The sequence below is a fragment of the Aquarana catesbeiana genome, linkage group LG04, assembly GCF_042186555.1.
Source record: "Aquarana catesbeiana isolate 2022-GZ linkage group LG04, ASM4218655v1, whole genome shotgun sequence".
NCBI classification, from domain to species: Eukaryota; Metazoa; Chordata; class Amphibia; order Anura; family Ranidae; genus Aquarana; species Aquarana catesbeiana.
In genome coordinates this window covers 91,718,055-91,740,299 of record NC_133327.1, presented here as the reverse complement: position 1 = coordinate 91,740,299, position 22,245 = coordinate 91,718,055, and the positions used below count along the sequence as shown (strand labels likewise).

The 22,245-nt window shown below is 45.8% G+C and overlaps 1 pseudogene; it reads left to right on the top strand.

Moving 5' to 3' along the window:
- Positions 1-825: 825 nt before the first annotated feature.
- Positions 826-19,124, top strand: LOC141141187 (protein arginine N-methyltransferase 1-like; annotated as a pseudogene).
- The last annotated feature ends 3,121 nt before the right edge of the window (positions 19,125-22,245 follow it).

Below are 22,245 nucleotides of genomic sequence, written 5' to 3'. Positions count from 1 at the left end.
AACGTGATGATGTATGACCGGACTAAAATAAGGAAGTTCATAGCCAGTAGCCAATAGCTGCCCTAGCGTCGGCTTTCGTCCATTGGACTAGCATACAGACGAACGGATTTTTCGACTGGACTTGAGTCCGTCAGAAAGATTTGAAACATGTTTCAAATCTAAAGTCCGTCTGATTTTCGACAGAAAAGGTCCGCTGAAGCCTACACACGGTCGGATTGTCCGACGGATTCGTTGTGGGGTGAATGGTTCCGGTGAGTGCATTTCTTATGGGGCACCTTTTAAGAAGCACCAAATACAGTTTTTTCAAGAGCACCTGTCACTTTATATTTTATTTATGATATATGGTCTTTTCAGCGCACTAGCACTTTCTCTAGTACTCCACTAGAGGGCATTATAATTGTTTCATGTTGGTTTTTATGCACGTTTTTAATCACATCAGATCATAGTATAAGATTGTGGTTTTTGCACATAAGGAATATAGTAATTACCGGTTGGACTGTTTACAAATCTGCATTACAGTAGTACTGCACTTGGTTATTTCAATAATTTACTCAGCTCACTTGCATAATAAGTTTGCACATTTATTGGATTGGTTTTGCATGATTTATATCAGAAATTCACTCAATAGATTTAGGGATCCTTCCCAAGCCAGGGGTTTAATATATTCTACCCCAGAACAGCGCCACTTCTACCCTTTTATTCTTTTTGTCCCCTCTGATGAAGTTGCCCTTTTCTGGATCCTGGTGCCATTTGGGCATACTAATGCGTTTGTCAACATATGGCTCTGGGCTGTGACTGGACACAGCCGATTAGCAGGTCTCAGCCATGAATCATTGGCTCAAACCTGCTGACAAGTCGGTGGTGGTGGGGGGATGTGCACGTCCTGAACCGGGAAGAAGGTGCCAAGGTACAGGTACGTGACGGTGCCTGTACATGTCACCCGGCAAGTGGTAAAGTGATTAGACCGCATGCAAACTGGATGGTTTTTTTTCATACCCTGTATGCCTTGTACAAAAAGCATGCGGTGCCTAAACGTGCCTAATGCCATGTTTTGTATATAGCTAAATGTTGTTGCTCTCTCTTTGCAAGCTGACAGGGAGATCTGTGTGAAATACCCCTCACTCCTCCCCTTTCCCCCCATCCCTCCTGGCAAAAAGCTTGAGCTAATTAGGGAGAAAGAGAGTGTGTGCCCATTTAAGGAGCAGGAGAGTCTGAGCCAATTGGAGCATGAAAAAGAAACGTGCTGTATTGCCAGGTACTTTGTTACTACCTTTAAGAGGTACTCCGCTCAGAAACACTTACTGATACCCATATCTGGGATATCTTAATAGAGTACACTCAAGAACATTATTAATATTTATACATATTGTTGAGTTAGTTGGGTCTAATCCAGCTCATTAGTGGTTAGTCTGGTTAAAAATTGGTTTAACACTGTTGTAATACAGTTAGGCCTTCCAGCTATAGGCCAGCATTAAATGTATTCAGTTCTGCAACTTTGCAGTGTTTTATTTGCTTCATCAAGTCTTGTACTTTTACCTGCTTGAGAAAATGAGAAAATACATACTTAAAGCTGATACAAATACTGTAGCTGCTGACTCCTAATATTAGACACTTACCTGTCCAGGGATCCCGCGATGTCGACACCCCAGCCGATTTTTCAATCGGCTCTCGGGTGCTGCCGCTGCAAATCCTTGTAAGAGAAACCGTCAGTAAAGGAGGAGGGGGACTGAACTTCCAGGGGACTTTGGCAAGGAACAGGTGCCCGCTCCCCCCCAAAAGGTGCCAAATGTGGCAGTGGGGGGGGGGGAGCAAACAAGCGGAGCTTCCCTTTTTGGGCGGAGCTCCATTTTATCCTGTTATCTGGTAGTCTGTCCTCCATGTTCTCCTCCTTATTGGGCACCAAGCAAGGGTTACATGAGAGGTCTACCCCGGGGTGGGTTCTTCTGGGGTATGCTGGGCACCTTGTACAGGGTCAATTTACTCACATGGGGTACCTTTGCTTTGTGCTGTTTTCATCAATGCCCTGGGACAAGGCTGAGGCTGCTGTGAGGGAATACTTGACCTTAAGGCGGGCCTCTACTCTTAGAGATAAACTAACACAATGTACACTTGCATTGCAACTGTTCTCCAGTTAATTCTCAGTTCCCTGTGACAATGTACACCCTCTCTGTACTGTGCATTTAGTAGGGACACCCTAAGCCCTGTCCACATCCACCTGTTCATCGTTTTCCACTACCATTCCCCAGTAGCGGAGTGGGCTTCACTGTGCACTCTGCACGGGCTCCACACTTGCACTTAACTTAACTCTTGAACTTTTATGCCTCAACAGTGCTAATCCGCTCCTGTCCTGTTGCTCTGGGAGTCAGACCGCTGGCGGAAGGAGTGCCGACAGCATCCCCCTCGCTACTAGAGGCATTTTTGTATTTGTAGCTGCTGATTTTTTTTTTTTTTTGTGGGGGGAGGGGGGAGCTCCGCTTTAAGTATGTATTGTCCTAAAGCATGTAACAGTACAAGACTTGAGAAGAAGCAAATAAAACACTGCAAAGTTGCAGAACTGAATACATTGAACACTGGCCTATATATATATATATATATATATATATATATATATATATATATATATATATATATACACACTGTATTACGGCAGTGTTAAACTAAGTTTTAACCAGACTAACCACCTATAACAGTTACACGCTATGCTGTAAAACTACTGCTACCCTAGGTAACCACTTGTGTCTTCACACTATGCCACTCCACACTGATGTCTTCATACCCCAATGTGTTTATGACCCACTCGGTAGACTATGTGTGCCAGTTACTTGCATTACACCCCTTTCAGTAACTTTAGATCAGGCAGGGACAAACGCTTTACTTAAAAAAGTGCAAAGGCAATTACACAGTCCAACATTCAAAGGCATAATTCTCCCCCAGTTCCCTAACTCTACTGTGCGCTGCCCCGGCATACCTGCAAAGGTAGTGATCATGTAACACAAAGTCCATCAGAGGCATTCTTTCAGAGCTTCCAGAGCTGGTGTCTTTGGGGCGAACCCAAGGTTCTGATGACTTTACATCCAGGCAGTGATGAGTGACATCCTTCTGCTTCTCACAGGTACTGTTCTCTACATTACAGGCATTAGACCTGATGTGGGCCCTGGACCTCTTCACTTGATCTCTCTCTGGGGCTTCTTCTTGTACCGGACCACTGTCCCATATTTATTTACACATCACAGGATTAGTGGGCCGGACCCAGAGAAGAACCCCTCAAATGACCAAAGAACCAGCAAAGGCATTAACTTCTACCCTCCAGGCCGGGACAGCGCCTAACTGACTATTTTAACTGGCTTACATACAGGCCGAGATGAAATTGCCACAGCAGTGGCAGGTGTAAAGCCCTGTCAGACTGTAGTGTTAAAATTTCAATGGGTGCCAAAACCATGGCTCAGCCACCTGTTTTTTTTCCCCTCCCCGGCTGCCAGTGTAAAAGACCCTTAAAGAAAAAGTAATGATGGATAAAAAACTATTCTGGATGTAACATATTATTTTTGGCATATACATCCCTAATGGTCGTCATAACTGTGATCATGGCAGGGAAGGTGTTCATTGCCTAAATACATTGTGCTAGAAGGTGTCCACCTTTCTCCTCTCAGAAAGTTGGGAGGTATGCTTACCCGTCTGAAAGTCAAGGTGTAACCTTTATGTATAGGTGCTTGAGGTAAGTCTTAAGTTACGATAGTGTTCATGCCGCTTGCAGCAACTCACCAAGAACAGGATCGCAATGAGAGCACCAAAAGCACTTACCTGCTCATACAGGCATTGCTCCCTCACTTGCAAGGCATTCTATAAATGGTGGCAGTGCCAAGCACATGATCCCCTGTGGTCAGTATACAGCAGGCACAGGACCCAGAAGAAGGAGGCTGTCACTCTACTAGCACCACCTACCACAGCGATTCTCTGCTTCCACAGTAATCGATCAGGCATGAGACATGCATACTTACCTTGTACTAAGTTGCACTAATATAAATATGCAAAAAAGATCATACCTGGAGCTCAGCTTTAACCACTTACTGACTGCCCTATAGCAGATTTACTGCTACAGGGCAGTCGTTCTGTGTAGAATCTCCTATACCAATGTGATTCTGCACTGCTGCACAGGGCGCGCACGCTGCCGCACAGCTTCTGCTGTGATAAGTTACAGCAGAAGCTGATCAGTGGGTGCTGGCCAATGGATGTGCGCTGGCACCCACTGATCGTTGAGGAGAGATACAGGATGGAGCTCTGATAATGTCAACAATGCAGTGCTCTGTCCTATTAGCAGGCATGTGGTGGATTTTGTTTCCTTGCAAAGCAGGGAATAAAATCCAGCACATCCCTTAGTAAAAACACCTCACACAGTACACAAAAACACTGGTCGCCCTAGATACATAGTAGGTGAGGTTGAAAAAAGACACAAGTCCAACCTATGTGTGTGATTATATGTCAGTATTACATTGTATATCCCTGTATGTTGCGGTCGTTCAGGTGCTTATCTAATAGTTTTTTGAACCTATCGATGCTCCCCGCTGAAACCACCGCCTGTGGAAGGGAATTCCACATCTTTGCCACTCCTACAGTAAAGAACCCTCTACGTAGTTTAAGGTTAAACCTCTTTTCTTCAATTTTTAATGAGTGGCCACGTGTCTTGTTAAACTCCCTTCTGCGAAAAAGTTTTATCCCTATTGTGGGGTCACCAGTACCGTACTTATAAATTGAAATCATGTCCCCTCTCAAGCGTCTCTTCTCCAGAATTTAGTGCTCGCAACTTTCCTCATAACTAATATTCTCCAGACCCTTTATTAGCTTAGTTGCCCTTCTTTGTACTTGTTCCATTTCCAGTACATCCTTCCTGAGGACTGGTGCCCAGAACTGGACAGCATACTCCAGGTGCGGTCGGACCAGAGTCTTGTAGAGCGGGAGAATTATCTTTTTATCGCTGGAGTTAATCCCCTTTTTAATGCATACCAATATTCTGTATGCTTTGTTAGCAGCAGTTTGGCATTGCATGCCATTGCTGAGCCTGTCATCTACTAGGACCCCCATGTCCTTTTCCATCCTAGATTCCCCCAAAGGTTCTCCCCCTCAGTATAGATTGCATTCATATTTTTGCCACCCAAATGCATTATTTTACATTTTTCTACATTAAACCTCATTTGCCACGTAGTTACCCACCCCATTAATTTGTTCAGATCTTTTTGCAAGGTTTCCACATCCTGCGGAGAACTTATTGCCCTGCTTAGCTTAGTATCGTCTGCAAATACAGAGATTGAATTATTTATCCCATCCTCCAGGTCGTTTATGAACAAAATAAATAGGATTGGTCCCAGCACAGAACCCTGGGGGACCCCACTACCCACCTCTGACCATTCCGAGTACTCCCCATTTATCACCACCCTCTGAACTCGCCCTTGTAGCCAGTTTTCAATCCATGTACTCACCCTATGGTCCATGCCAACGGACCTTATTTTGTACAGTAAACGTTTATGGGGAACTGTGTCAAATGCTTTTGCAAAATCCAGATACACCACGTCTACGGGCCTTCCTTTTTCTAGATGGCAACTCACCTCCTTATAGAAGGTTAATAGAATGGTTTGGTAAGAACGATTCTTCATGAATCCATGCTAATAACTGCTAATGATATCGTTCTTGTTACTAAAATCTTGTATATAGTCCCTTATCATCCCCTCCAAGAGCTTGCATACTATTGATGTTAGGCTAACTGGTCTGTAATTCCCAGGGATGTATTTTGGGCCCTTTTTAAATATTGGTGCTACATTGGCTTTTCTCCAATCACCTGGTACCATTCCAGTCAGTAGACTGTCAGTAAAAATTAGGAACAATGGTCTGGCAATTACTTGACTGAGTTCCCTAAGTACCCTTGGATGCAAGCCATCTGGTCCCGGTGATATATTAGTGTTAAGTTTCTCAAGTCTAATTTTAATTCTGTCCTCTGTTAACCATGGAGGTGCTTCCTGTGATGTGTCATGAGGATAAACACTGCAGTTTTGGTTACTGAAGCCCCCCCCCCCCCGATTCCCTCGTGAAGACTTATGTCCAGATGTCCTTCCTCATTCTTTATGGGGCCAATATGGTCTGTCCTCCCTTTTTTACTGTTTACATACTTAAAGAATTTCTTGGGATTTTTTTTGCTCTCCTCTGCTATGTGTCTTTCGTGTTCTATCTTAGCCAACCTAATTACACCCTTACATTTCTTGTTGCATTCTTTATAAAGTCTGAATGCTGCTGATGATCCCTCAACCTTGTATTTTTTGAAGGCCTTCTCCTTTGCTTTTATATGCATTTTTACATTGGAGTTAAGCCATCCAGGACTTTTGTTCGCTCTTTTAAATGTATTCATGCCTTCGAACAAGGTTTGTAGTTTAGGGAATTTGGCTCTTTTGAAATTCAGTGTCTTTGTATTCCCCTTATGTTTCCTATTTGTGTGATTTATACTGAAACCAATTGACCTGTGATCGCCGTTTCCTAAATTGCCCCGTATTTCCACAACCATGATCAGGTCTGTATTGTCGGTAATCAGTAGAATCAGTAATGCTTTATTTGTAGTTGGTGTGTCTACCATCTGAACCATGAAATTGTCCTGTAAGACATTTAGGAACTGGCGAGCCTTAGACGAATGCGTGGTTTCCTCTGCCCAGTCTATGTCTGAATAATTAAAATCCCCCATTATGATAACACTTCCCATCCTTAATGCTAATCCAACTTGTGATAGGAGTTCAGTCTCCCCCTCCTCCCTCAGGTTAGGGGGCCTATAGCATACTCCCAGTATTATTTTCCCCTTAGCTTCATCCCTTTGGAGCTCTACCCATAAGAATTCCACCTCCTCCTTAGCCTCCTTAGTGATGTCATCTCTCACATTCACTTGTACATTATTCTAGACATTAACATTATAGATGTTAAACCCCTTCCCAGCCAGTGTCATTAGTACAGTGACAGTGCATATTTTTTAGCACTGATCACTGTATAAGTGTCACTGGCCCCAACAAAGTGTCAGATATGCCCTGTACACACGATCGGACATTCTGACAACAAAATCCATTGGATTTTTTCAGATGGATGTTGGCTCAAACTTGTCTTGCATACACACGGTCACACAAAGTTGGAAATTCCGAAAGTCAAGAACGCAGTGACGTACAACACGTATGACAAGCTGAGAAAAATGAATTTCAATAGCCAGTGCGGCTCTTCTGCTTGATTCTGAGCATGCGTGGCAATTTGTGCGTCGAAATTGTCTATACACGATCGAAAAATGTGCGACTGGAGCTTGTTGTTGGAAAAATTTAGATCCAGCTCTCAAACTTTGTGTGTCGGAAATTCCGATGGAAAAAGTCCGATGGAGCCTACACATGGTCGGAATTTCCGACAACAAGCTCCGATTGCATATTTTCCGTCGGAAAGTCTGACCGTGTGTACAGGGCATTAGTGTCCGATTGTCCATCTCAATATCGCAGTCCCGCTTTGCACAAACCAATCAATATACACTAATTGGAATTTTTTACCAAAAATTTGTAGCAGAATACATATTGGCCTAAATTTATGAGGAAATTCAAATTTTTTTATTGGATATGTTTTATAGCAGAAAGCAAAAAATATTTTTATTTTTTTTCAAAATTGTCAGTATTTTTTTGTTTATACCACAAAAAATAAAATACCACCAAAAGAAAGCTCTATTTGTGGGGGAAAAGACATAAATGTCATTTATGTACAGCGTTGTATGACCGTGCAATTGTCAGTTAAAGTAACGGAGTGCCGTATGGCAGAAAATGGCCTGGTCATCAAAATCTTCTGCCATTCAAATGGTTAAAGACGGGTGTTTGTGCTGTTGCAGACTGCGGTGGGCCAGACCACAAAAACCATTCCCACCTCAACAAAGCTTTATTTAATTTATAATTTATGTATTCATTTAATTATCACTAGGACACATAGCAGGTTTAAAGACATTATGAGATATCCTAAAATGATATCATAAAAAATGAAGTGCCCCTAGATTGTAAGCTCTAACGAGCAGGGCTCTCTGATTCCTCCTGTATTGATTTGTATTGTAATTGTACTGTCTGCCCTCATGTTGTAAAGCGCTGCGTAAACTGTCGGGGCTATATAAATCTTGTATAATAATAATAATGAAGTGCGAGAGATATTTGGCCAACACAGTAGTCATAGCATCTGGAAGGAAGAACCATGGTGTCCAGGGGGGACACACTAGCCAGAAGTGTGGGATAGCAGTGATGTTTGCAGCCGGGATTCATGATTGTCAGTCGTTTCGGGGTGTAATAGGCTCTGTGGAGGAACTTGAACTGCATAAATCAGTCTCTAGCCGAGATCGCGTTAGTAACAAAAGAGGATACACGTTTCCCAATCATCCTCTGACAAGTCGGGGATATCTATTCTCTACTTGTCCAGTGTTTTCTCAAGCTTCTTTGTAGGTGATATGGACAAACGAAAATATAGAGAGGATAAGGGCTTATCTATGATCTTGGCAGTAAGTAGTCCCTCCACAGAGTCTGATTCTAACTTAAGGAGTGGTGGAAACTGTTTCCTATAGGCATGTCGGAGCTGGTAATATCGGAATAGCATCCATCCCGGTAGTATTGAGCTTCTTTTATTAAAGCGGGGGTCCACCCACACCGCCAAAAAAAAAAAAAATATTAAAAGCCAGCAGCTACAAATACTGCAGCTGCTGACTTTTAATACATGGCCACTTACCTGTCCCAGGGTCCAGCGATGTCGGCAGGGGACACCAAGAACCCGCTCGGTTCTCGGCAGCTGCCGCCGACATCCTAGGTGAGGGAATCAGGAAGTGAAGCGTTGCGGCTTCACTTCCCGGTTCCCTACTGCGCATGCGCGAGTCACGCTGCGCGTCCCAAGTGGTCCCTGGGAGCTGTGTATTCCCAGCAGACAGCGCGGTGGGGACAGGAAGTGGCGTAGACTCCCATGGGAGTCTATGCCGAAAGTGGGTGCAAATACCTGTCTTAGACAGGTATCTGCACCCCCCTCCCCCCTGAAAGGTGCCAAATGTGACACCGGAGGGGGGGAGGGTCCTGAAAAGCGGAAGTTCCATGTTTGTGTGGAACTCCGCTTTAAAGGGAGTCACTGGCTATTATTTCTAATACAAGCAACACGGTCACTATAAAGAATGTGGTCTGGGTTCACATTCCTGCAGTGCAGTAATATATTGCTGTGCAGTGATGCATTGCAGTGCCACTCATTGTGAATAGCACCCTAATGCACTTTGGCAAAACGTCTGCCCTGCATATATTAGAAACATCCCAACTGCTGCATTAATTTTATTATTTGTGCACTTCTCCCTTGCATATTTGATCGCTTTCAATAGTTTTTTGACTGTGCTTCTGAGTTATGTTAAATACTTATTGTACCCTATGACAAATTTTTACCCCAGATACCAATTTTATTCACCTTGAACTGAAGAAGTGATAATATAAAGCCACAAATGCATTTTATTTGGTGAAATTAAGTAACTGGATGTTTTACTTAAGCAGACGATTCAAGCCTATCCTTTGAATAACAAATCCAGGCTCCTCTGCTAATCAAACTGCCAACAGGCTTTTTTTTTGCGTTGACTGCTCTAATTAATTTGTTCACCCATCAGAGAACCCTACAGAGTACCCAGGATGGGAATGCCCAAAGCATAGAGAGCAACCACACTGACCCTACGTGGAGACTTGTTTATACAGAACACAGCAGATTGCAGATCCCGGTACCCACAGCCTGGTGATCATGTGAACGATATGCGATCACATGATCACAATGTCAACAAAGCTGTTATGAATGAATTCATTCATAACAGCTGTGTTTCCTCAGCTCTGATTGGCCCACAGCTATCTCAAGGTACCTGGGCCACTCACAGCACCCTGTACCATGTGATTAGCTGTAGCCAATCATTAGTAATCACAGCGGTTATGAATGTAACTCATTCATGAGAGTACAGAACATTGCTGTTACAATGATCATCATTGTAACAGCAATCAAAGTGTAACAAAAAAAATCCCTGATCACCCCCCCAGAGTAGTACAGTGTTACAATAGTTCAGTGGTGACACTGAACTATTCTGATGAAAGTACTAAAAAAGTACTAAAAAATAAATTGTAAAAAATGTTAGGAAAAGAAACTAAAATGTTTTAAAAAATTGAAATGTTTTAACTTACTGTCACCAGTGTCCCTGATCACTACCACACCAATCATATGATGACGCTATACTGCACTAGTGACAGTATGTAAAAAAACAAAATAAAAAAATTGTGAAAAAAAAAATGTATTCAATGTAAACATTTTCAAAAAAATTGTGACAAAAAAAATTACTACTTCAAAAAACTTGCCATGCCTCTTACTAAATACCTCAGGCTGTCTACTTTCCAAAAAGGGTTCATTTGTGGGACATTTGTACTGTCCTGGCAATTTAAGGCCCTCGAGAAAATAAGGTATTCCATCAGTATTGATCAATTTTCAAATATACTGTATATACCATAGTTTGTAGATGCTATAACTTTCACACAAACCAATAATATACACTTATTTGGATTTTTTTTTTTTACCAAAGACATGTAGCAAAATACATTTTGGCCTAAATTTACAAATAAATTTGATTTTATTGGATATGTTTTATAACAAAAAAATATAATTTTTTTTTTTTCCCAGACTGTTCGGTATTTTTTCATTTATATCGGAAAAAAAAAACAGTAATGATCAAATACCACCACGAAAGCTCTATTTGTGTGAAAAAGATGATTTGTTTGGGTACAGTGTTGCATGACCGTGCAATTGCCACTTAAAGTAGAGCAGTCCTGAAAAGCGAAAAACGCCCTGGTCATGAAGTGAATAAAACCTTCTGAAGAGTCAAATGTTTAAAGTGGAACTTTAATCAGAAAATTAAGTCCTGATAGAGCACTTCATGCTGCCCCCTTTTGCAGGTATAGCTATGTCAAACATTAAAAAATAAGTGCCTATACTGTTTAAAATCCAGTATGGCACTGTCTCACCCTGCTCTGCTCAGCCTCAGATGTTCTGTATTCTCGGCACTGTGCCGATAATTAATGAGTCACTAGAGGCCGATCTGCGACAGCCTCAAAATTTACTACTGCTGGGGGGCAACAACAAGATGACACAAACTGTGATGAGCAAACACAGATTAGGGAGAGGGAAAAGAAAATCAGGAGAGGTGACACAACAAATTCTGCTGCCAGGGAGAGACAAAAGATAAACATTTAAAAGGATAGTGTGTTATCCTAATCCCCTGATATTCTCTCCTTTCTCCCTTCAGCACTGAAAAGTTTCTGCAGCCACTATTCCTACCCAAGCCAAGAAACAATTCAAGGCTGGAAATGCGCACATTTTAATTACAGAAAGTGGTATACAGTGGAACCTGGGATTACAAGCATAATTTGTTCCAGAAGAATGCTTGTAATCCAAAGCACTCGTATATCAAAGCGTGTTTCCCCATAGAAGTCAATGGAAACTCAGATAATTTGTTCCACAGTGACTTCTATGGTATGCAGTACCGCATGTGGCCAGAGGTGGGGGGCGCCAGAGACACTCGGAAACAGCTGGGGAACGGAGTGTTTCCGAGTGGCTCTGAGTGCAATCTGAGCGGCTCCGAATGTCACTGGCGCCCCCACACCTCTGGCCAAATGCGGTACTGCACACCACAGAGGCTTGAATCCTGCTTGTCTTGCGAGACAACGCTCGCAAACTGAGTCGGATTTGAAAAAAAAAAAATAGCTCGTATTGGGAAATGCTTGTTAACCGCGTTACTCGCAATCTGAGGTATTACTGTATACTGTAGGTTTTGAGACCAAGGAGAGGGGGAGAGTTATAAGTAACAAAGTGACTGCTCTGGGCTTCAACAAAATGGTGGCCATTGGCAAGAAGAGACAGAAGCAATGCCGGAGGCAATTTAAAGCACATGCTAATTTTGGTAGCATAATTATGAATGTGAAAACTATGTTCTTTTGTTAGAGAACATTAATTGCTATCAAACTGTTATGGTTAAGGTTCCATTTTAATCAAAAAATTGTGTGCTCTTTTAGTTGCCCATTAAGCTGCCTACCTGATAAACCAAATAGGACTATTTCTCACAAAATCCTTCAGCTAGGAAATGAGGCAGGCTCTATCTGACTTGCTGCAGTGGTGGGCAGGGCTCTCCAAGGATCCATTATAGAGGGAAGCCTCGCTACATGTCGCAGTGCTCTCACAGGAAGCCTGCTTTACATTCATAGGCTTCGGACTGAGTGGCATGCAGGAGGGAGACTCGGTGCTGGCAACATGGTGGAAGCAAGCACCTGCAGCATGGTGGTTCTCTGTACCCAACCAGAGAGCAGCGTCAAACCATCATGACTTCTAAAGACTACTACTTATGCCGCGTACACACGAGCGGACTTTCTATCCTACTTGGTCCGGCACACTTTCCGACGGACTTTGTCCGCCAGGTGCGCCGGACTTTAAAACGGACGGACTTGCCCACACACGCCGGGACTTTCCGGCGGGCTAAGTCCGCCCGTCTTTCCGACGGACTTTCGCCGGAGTTCCGGCGGACTTTCAGAATGAACGGACTTGCCCACACACGGACAAGTCCGTTCATTTTGAACGTGACTCAGGTGCGACGGGACTAGAGAAGGATGTCAATCTTGCCGCTTTTATCGGCGAGATTGACACCTTGCTAGCCCCGTCGCGGGGCATACCAGGCCCTTAGGTCTGGTATGGATTATAAAGGGGAACCCCGCTACGCCGAAAAAACGGCGTGGGGTCCCCCTAAAATCCATACCAGACCCCGATCCGAGCACGCAGCCTGGCCGGTCAGGAAAGGGGGTGGGGACGAGCGAGCGCCCCCCCCCCCCTCCTGAACCGTACCAGGCCGCATGCCCTCAACATGGGGGGTGGGTGCTTTGGGGGAGGGGGGCGCCCTGCGCCCCCCCCCCCAAAGCACCTTGTCCCCATGTTGATGAGGACAAGGGCCTCTTCCCGACAACCCTGGCCGTTGGTTGTCGGGGTCTGCGGGCGGGGGCTTATCGGAATCTGGGAGCCCCCTTTAATAAGGGGGCCCCCAGATCCCGGCCCCCCACCCTATGTAAATGAGTATGGGGTACATGGTACCCCTACCCATTTACCTAGGAAAAAAGTGTAAGTAATAAAACACACTACACAGGTTTTTAAAATATTTTATTAAACAGCTCCGGGGGGGGGATCTTCCTCCGGCTTCGGGGGTCTTCTTCCGGCTTCGGGGGTCCCTCCGCTTCATCTTCTCCCGGCGTCCGGTTGGTTCTTCTCCGCTCTCCGGCCTCTTCTCCCGGTGTCGCAGGTCTTCGGCCGGCCCCTCCGCTCTCTTCATGTAGCTCTATTGCGAGCGGAGGTCCGGACTTCTGGGCTTCTGGGCTTCTTGGCTTCTCTTCTCTTCCCCCAGATGTTGACACGACGCTCTCTCCGGCTGGACTGGTCTCTGAGGGCTGCGTTGTGACTTATATAGGCGGAGACCCCGCCCCCATATGATGTCACAGTCCCTGGGCATGCTGGGACTGTGACGTTTTAGGGGGCGTGGTCGACCACGCCCCCTAAAACGTCACAGTCCCAGCATGCCCAAGGACTGTGACATCATATGGGGGCGGGGTCTCCGCCTATATAAGTCACAACGCAGCCCTCAGAGACCAGTCCAGCCGGAGAGAGCGTCGTGTCAACATCTGGGGGAAGAGAAGAGAAGAGAAGCCAAGAAGCCCAGAAGCCCAGAAGTCCGGACCTCCGCTCGCAATAGAGCTACATGAAGAGAGCGGAGGGGCCGGCCGAAGACCTGCGACACCGGGAGAAGAGGCCGGAGAGCGGAGAAGAACCAACCGGACGCCGGGAGAAGATGAAGCGGAGGGACCCCCGAAGCCGGAAGAAGACCCCCGAAGCCGGAGGAAGATCCCCCCCCCGGAGCTGTTTAATAAAATATTTTAAAAACCTGTGTAGTGTGTTTTATTACTTACACTTTTTTCCTAGGTAAATGGGTAGGGGTACCATGTACCCCATACTCATTTACATAGGGTGGGGGGCCGGGATCTGGGGGCCCCCTTATTAAAGGGGGCTCCCAGATTCCGATAAGCCCCCGCCCGCAGACCCCGACAACCAACGGCCAGGGTTGTCGGGAAGAGGCCCTTGTCCTCATCAACATGGGGACAAGGTGCTTTGGGGGGGGGGGGGCGCAGGGCGCCCCCCTCCCCCAAAGCACCCACCCCCCATGTTGAGGGCATGCGGCCTGGTACGGTTCAGGAGGGGGGGGGGGGCGCTCGCTCGTCCCCACCCCCTTTCCTGACCGGCCAGGCTGCGTGCTCGGATCGGGGTCTGGTATGGATTTTAGGGGGACCCCACGCCGTTTTTTCGGCGTAGCGGGGTTCCCCTTTATAATCCATACCAGACCTAAGGGCCTGGTATGCCCCGCGCTCGCCGCAATAGGAAGATTTGTTTTTCCTATTGCAGCGAGCGCGAGATGCAATACCATCCCCTCGTGTCGTATTTGGTCTGTCGGACCAGCCTACACACGAGCGGGCTTTCCGTCGGACCAGCACACACACGAGCGGACTTTCCGCCCGAAACTGAGTCCGACGGAAAGATTTCAAACATGTTTAAAATCTAGGTCCGGCGGGCTTTTGGGAAGAAGTCCGCCGGAAAAGTCCGCCGCCGCCCACACACGGGCGGATTGTCCGGCACACTCTGGTCCGCCGGACCAAGTATGCCGGAAAGTCCGACCGTGTGTACGCGGCATTAGAATCATTTGTGAACTTTGGTATCCACAAGGAGTTATTGAAGATGAAGTACGGACTCTGACCTATCAAAATTCAATGTTTCACAACAGACACTTGTTCAAGGACAAAGTTGTCTTGGATGTAGGAAGTAGAACAGGAATGTTCTGCATGTTTGCAGCTAAGGCTGGGACAAAAAAAAGTAAGATTGAGTACTCAAGTATTTCAGACTGCGTCATCAAGATTGTAAAGGCAAACAAACTAGGTCACGATGTAACAATTATATTCAAGGGCAAGGTGGAGGAAATGGAGCTGCCAGTCAAAAGAGTTGACCTAATAATCAGTGATTGGATGGGATGTTGTCTGCTCTATGAATCAATGCTCAACACTGTTATGTCCTGTACACACGATAGGATTTTCCGACCACAAAATCCATGTTTTTTTTCCGACGGATGTTGGCTCAAACTTGTCTTGCATACACACGGTCACACAAACTTGGTCGGAAATTCCGAACGTCAAGAACGCGGTGACGTACAACACGTACGATGATCCGAGAAAAATGAAGTTCAATAGCCAGTGTGGCTCTTCTGCTTGATTCCGAGCATGCGTGGAACTTTGTGCATCGGAATTGTGTACACATGATCAGAATTTCCGACAACGGATTTTGTTGTCGGAAAATTTGAGATCCAGATCTCAAATTTTGTTTGACGGAAATTCCTATGAAAAATGTGTGATGGAGCCTACACACGATCGGAATTTCTGACAACAAGCTCCCATCAAACATTTTCCGTAGGAAAATCCGACCATGTGTACGGGGCATAACTGAGCAAATGGCTGACACCTGATTGGCTTATATTTCCTGATCGTGCAACACTTTTTGCAGCTGCTATAGAAGATAGACAGTACAAGGACAACAAGATGGTGGGAAGAATGTCTATGGTTTGGACATGTTGTGTAACAAAATGTAGCCACCAAGGAACCTCTTGTTGACATGGTTGATCCCAAGCAACTAGTCACAAACTCCTGTCTCATTTAGAAGGTGGATATTGACACTGTTAGGCTGGGTTCACACTATTGTGAATTGGATGGGGGTACCCCCCATCCAATTCGCATGTCAGGAGATTGTGACCGGCTCTCCATGGAGCCGGTTCACACATCTCCGGAGCGAATTGCACAGGAGTCCTGTGCGTCTTCTGGTCTGTTTCAGGTCCAAATTCAGTCTGAAATCAGTGAACACGGACACACCAGACTACTGCTGTTAGCCGCTCCGTGCTGCGGTGTGAACGTAGCCTTAAGGAAGTTGTATACCTTCCTTTATGATTTGTACCTATAGGTAAGCCTAGAATAAGGCTTACCTGTAGGTACTGTAAATATCTCCTAAACGTTCGCCATTTAGCAGATATTTACTGTATACTGTGTCGATGATGTCATCGGCGCATGCCGTTACTTCAGGAATGTGTGCCGTGACTGGTGGCTCCAGCGCTCATGCGTGGGAGTGACGTCACACGGCTCCGGCCAGTCACACAGCTGGAATCCGCGGCCCCGGAAGGAAGATGGGCGAAGATGGATGGGGCGTGCAGCAGGGAGGACGCGGGCTTCGTTTGCAGGTGTCACATAATGTGCTAGTAGCCAGTGCATACTAGCACATTATGCTTTTACTTTGCAGGGAGGAAAAAAACCCAGAGTTTACTTTCTCTTTAAGGTCGAAGAACTCAATTTCATCTCTCCATTCTGTAAAGCAAAATAATTACCATGTCCTGGTGGCTTATTTCAACATAAAGTTCAGACGTTGCTTTAAGGGTACAGGCTTCTCTACAAGTCCAGAGTCTCTATACACTCACTGGAAACAGACAGCCTTTTACATGTGTAGCGCTACCCCTGTAGGAGCCGTTAGTACTTTCCAGGGTCTTCCCTTATCGCAGCCCCCACAGCCAGGCACACGGTATTTTCCACAGCCATGTGCACAACTTTCTCGTTTCTCCAATGACCAGTCTTCCCGCAGGAGGGGGGTACAGCCGGCATTAGCATAATTTATTCCATTCTCTATTTATTAAGTATTACCTATTATTATAAATAATACGACTATATCCGTACAGGTGAAAAACATGGCTGAAGAGTCCTAGCAGAGGCGCGCCGCTAGCCGTTTTCATGGTTACAGACACCAGCTGTGCTGGGGGGTTTAACCTTTATTTAAGGACATTTCCTTCATCACAGACTGACCACTATCCTCCAGTCCTCCTGTTCTGTCACCCTTGTAAGAAAAAAAAAGACATTTGTCACCAACAGTGGAGAGAGATAAATTCTCCCAATCTGATTATTTACATTCGTATATTTACGATGAAAGAGACCCTATCATTATCTGTATTCTTTATTAATAATGATGGATACAAAAAAATACAAATAATAGATGATAATAGAAGCTAATAATAATAAATGATAATAATGTCTATTATGTATTTCTTTTATAATTAGCTGCCATCTATTATTATTATTATTATTATTAGCGTCTTTCAATTTTCAGCATGCTACTGTATATTAAAGCCCCACTAAGTGATAACATTTCATTTTTAACCTCCTCCCTCCCATACCCTCTAATGTGTGCTGACAGTCTATTTTCCTTCCCCTGTTAAGTCCTCCATTGGTCCCTTATTGCTGCCAGTTTTGGTACATGGGAACGATAATCCAGTGCTCCAATGGCACCCCAACACCACGGGTCCCCCACCATCCCCCTGTAATAATGTCAGTCCTTTTCTCACTCCTGAGTAGCGTGATGGCAACCCAAAATCCTTCACCCGCACAGCAGCTACTGGCTCTACACCCTCACCTTCGCTGTCTGTGTGGGCAGGTGGGGCTCTACCCCAGGAGTCAGAGTGTGTGCATGCATGTATATATGTGAGACATAGCTTTAGATTGTAAGCTCTCTCAAGGATAAGTTCAGCTTTAGTAACATGTTACTAAAGGCACATACGGAGGACAGGCTGTCAGCTGGAGCCTGACATTGTACCTGTGATCCACTGATCATGGGTGCAATGCTTTGCAGGCTCCAAGGTAAGAAAATAATAAATGCACATTGTTTTACCTGCAAAATCACATGCATTTATTTTTTTCTACTAAAGGTGAACATAGCCTTTAAAGGAGAAGTGTAGGAATAGCAAAAAAAATTTACTTGCCTCCCTGCTGCTGCATCAGTGTGATACTACAGCGGCCTCCTAAGACCGAGAACTGAATGATCACATGACCGCTGATTGTTCAGTTCTCGGTCTGCTCTGAGCAGAGCAGTGACTGAGCTCACCGGGGAGTGGCTGACTCAGGCTCTCATTGGAGCATAGAGAGGCTGAGCCATCTGGCAATCAGGCATCTGGGTGGATTCCGACATTACTGTCAGGATGCTTCCAGAGCCTGGAATGGCTCTGTGATTTCAAGTAAGTGCACTACAGTGACCAGGAAAAGAAGTGTGGCCAAGATACAGTATCTTTGACCATAATTCTCTTTTAAAGGTATAGACTGATGTGAACGAGTAGTGTTTCCCTAGCACGTGTTACTTTTAAAGCCGGACAGGGTTTGCGTAAGTGAATGTAGCATTTACCGAAGTACTGTGCCATGGGCTAAAGAAAGCTGGCTCAGGCTAAAGAACCTCTTTAAAGTGACACCAAATTCTGTTAAAAAAAAAAACACCCACCCACCAACTTACATAAGAACTCCTCGCTTTAGCACCATTTTGTTAGACAGGTCAACAGCATTAGTAGCAGTGCTTGTCACACCCATAGGAAGGATATGATGCATCTTGCAGCTAGAGGTGCAAGGAGTTGTGGGACTTGTGGTCCCAGCACAGGTGCAAACCGTGATGATGTCATCAAGCTGCTACCCGACCATACAGTAGGGAAAAAGAAAACTGGATCCACATGAGAAGTAACTGTTAGGTTGGCGGGCTTTTGATCATGTAATCATTGTGACTGCCAATCACAGTGATAACATGATTGGGAAGCCCGTGTAACGCCATTTGCATTATGATTGTTTAGAAGGCCTGCTCCTGCTAGCTGGAAAAGGGTTAAAGTAGAACACCGGGGTAATACTAACAAAGCCTAAACCTGCTACCACCGCCCTTCTAACACCTATTCTCAGCCCTGGTCACATGATCTCCCCAGCGCCAGCTGCAAGGGAGAGGAGAGAGTGATCCGACAATGGCCGAATGTGCAGTGACGTCACCCATAGACTTACTATGGGCCATCCCTCTTCTTCCCTGAAGCCGCTGCTAGCTGAGAGAGAAGAGGCAAATATAGGACCAGACCAGAGCGCCCTGAGAATAGGTAAGTATATGCATCTTTTGTTACTTTACAGGGTACTTAGCATAGGTGTTATAAGAGGGGTGGGTGCAGTTTTAAGCTTAGTTAGTATTACCCTGGAATTTTAATTTAATAAAATGTTAAAAAGAAAATGACATTTTGGATTGCATGCAAAAGAAGGTCTGTTCTCTTCTCTCACAAGACATCTCTTACTTGTCAGGAATGGCAGAGGCTCACTGCAGGTCCTTTCTACACCCAAAGAAATAGTGGAGAGCTTCTTCATATTGTTCCAATGAAGCTGCAGACAAACAAGACAAATACTTTATGAACCTCCAATGTGACTACAGGGAATACTTTGCTTCTTTGAGATCTTTTTAGAAGAGGTGAGACCATATTACTGAATATGCAGGTAAAAGCACCAAAATCAAGCATTGTAAATGCATACTTGCAGTGTTTTTCCTTTTCATTAATAACTTTTAAGGACTTGCAATGTGCCTCTGAATACGCTGAAAATGTTTAGGAATGCAGAAAATGAATCCCCTACGACAGCCCTTCTCTCCTTACAAGCCATACCCTCCTCTTCCTTTGTTTCTTATTACTGCCTGTGATGACCCAGCTCCTCTACTACCATAGATCTCAGGTACCCATCTATGACACCAGAGGCAGAGGCAAAGGTTTCTTCAGCCATAAATATTTATTCCTTATTTAGTTGGATGGAGTAGGGAAAGATAAGAATCTCTGCTATTCAGGGTGCTGTTAGAGGAATATTTCTCCCTCACTTCCTGTTCTAGTGACAACAGATTTATCAGACAGGAAGTACAGGGAAGGCTGCATGGTAGATAGTGAGGGGGGAATCCAAAATGTTAGAGGAGGTGATGGGAAAAAATTTCCCTTGGGGACACCTGGTCTGGTGACAACTGTCTAATGGGGTGGTCAAAGACTTAGCCCGGCACCCACCTCCCCAAAAAAGAGGACCGTGTCAACAGGGCAGTGAACTGGGTCAGTAATTTTATTTTTTTACATTTTCTTAATTTTTCTCCAATTCTTTAGCAGCCCTGTTAGGGGGGGGGGGGTTGAAATATCAGGAGTCTAAATAGGCCCCAGATGTCTTGCTTTTGAGACAGAGAAGGGACTGAGGACAGAGACTCCCCAGCCCCTTTCTCTGCAGCCTCAGCTGCACTGGACAGCGAATGAATGGGAAGTGTTCTGTGCTGGGCGGCTTCCTGTTCATTCACAAACTGTAGTATAGGAAACAGCCAGCAGTGCGGGGGGCACACAGGGGACCATGTGATCATACAGCAGCTACTTTGTGCACCCCAAAACTTCCCCTGAAATCACCTCTGCCCTCCTCCCCCAACAGTAAGAGGTGTGCAGTACCCAGGGTCCGTTCAAGGATTTTTGTCCACATACAGGAGAAGGTGCATTTTAATACCCCCCACCCCCCCCCCCATCCTGGAGCCTCTAAGGGTCTTTTCACACAGGCGATCTGCTGATCCCCGCTGAGCAGGCGGATGACAGGTCCATCTCCGCTCACTGTGCTGAGACGGACCTGTCAGAGCCCCGCTCTCCTCTATGGGGAGGTCAGATGAAAACGGACCACCTGTCTATTTTCATCAGACACCATCCACCAGACGGATGGAAATTAAGGTCACCATCCATCTGGATTTCACAGACAGGATCGGATAGCAGCGAGTGTCAGTGGACATGTCACCGCTGACATCAGCCGCTCCATAGGGGTGAATAGAGCGTCCAAACGGGTCTGCCAGAAAAACTGACAGACGGACCTGATCGGTAAGCCCGTGTGAAAGGGGCCTTAGGCAGCTGCCTAAGCAGCCTTGCTGGCCCTGCTTGCACCTGATCGCCCCTCACAGCAGCTCCAGTCTTAAGTTTATCTCCTTGCTTAACTTTTGCATTCATTTCCCACAATGACCCTGACACCAAAGAAACACACTCTTCCCAGTGATACCCTTTCTGACTTTAAATTGGTGCCTGATCGCATGTCATCCACCATGCCCTCCTCACCTACCATAATGGCCCTGAAACCAACAAGAACATTATTCCCGGTGCTACCCAATAGGGTGGCACCTGATTATAAATTGGCAACAGATCACATCTCACCCCCCACCCACCCTGTGTATCACCAACAATAACCATAAAACATCTATCTACCCTTTCCTACCATTGAAGGGTACCTGGCTAGAAGTTGGCACCTGATAACATGTCACAGCAGTTCTAGTCCTAACTTTATTTTCTCAACCACCTTGTGTATCGCCCACCATGACCCCGAAACCAAGTGACACCCCACCCCCTTATCTACTACAGATTTCCTATCCACCCCCTCATTCCCACCCACCTTGTCCTCTTTTCCCACCCCCTCATTTTGTGTACCCCACGTTCTGGAGCTTTTCCACCCCCCACCTTATGCAGCTGCTCTGAAGTGAAGGGTGAGTCCCGGTGTCTTGCCGAGAAAGTTCCCCCCGGCGGATAAGGACCCCCCTGTACTGCGCATGCGCTGCGCAGAACGACCGACTACGAATCCGCCGAGAATTGTCGAAGAACAGCTGATCGTCAGCTCTATACGACGCCTGCGCACTACATTCTGCCCTAAGTCCACGTTAAAGCTGCACCATCCAAGTGGACATAGAGTTAGAATATTAAAATGCCGAGCGCAGCAAGGCCGTGCCCGAAGCGTGGCGAACGTAGCGAACCCGCAAGGGGCCTGTTACAAAGTGATTTTTTTTACTATAGTGTTGGCACTCAGGCGCTGTGTACAGCTGACTCAGTTGTTCAGCTTCGGCTCTTTTCGGCGGCTCCCTTGTTGTTCCTACTGCACAAGCGCTGCGCCTGCGCACTACAGGGGGTCATTATCCGCCGAGGGGAACTTTCTCGGCAGAACACCGGTCCCAGGTAATCCCGGAGGGCGGTGCCGCCTTGCACTTAGGGTGACCACATTTCCAAACTGCCATTCAGGGACAACCGCCCACCCCCACCCCCCCGGACCCACACCCCCTCAGAAAAAGATGATTTTTGATACTTTTTTAAATCAAGTCACTTAGTGACAGCGGTGTACTTTGTACTTCAAATTCTGCCAGTGTGCCCATCAATTGCTGCTACAGTGCCCCATCAGATGCTGCCAGTGTGCCCATCAATTGTCGCTACTGTGCCCCATCAAATGCTGCCAGTGT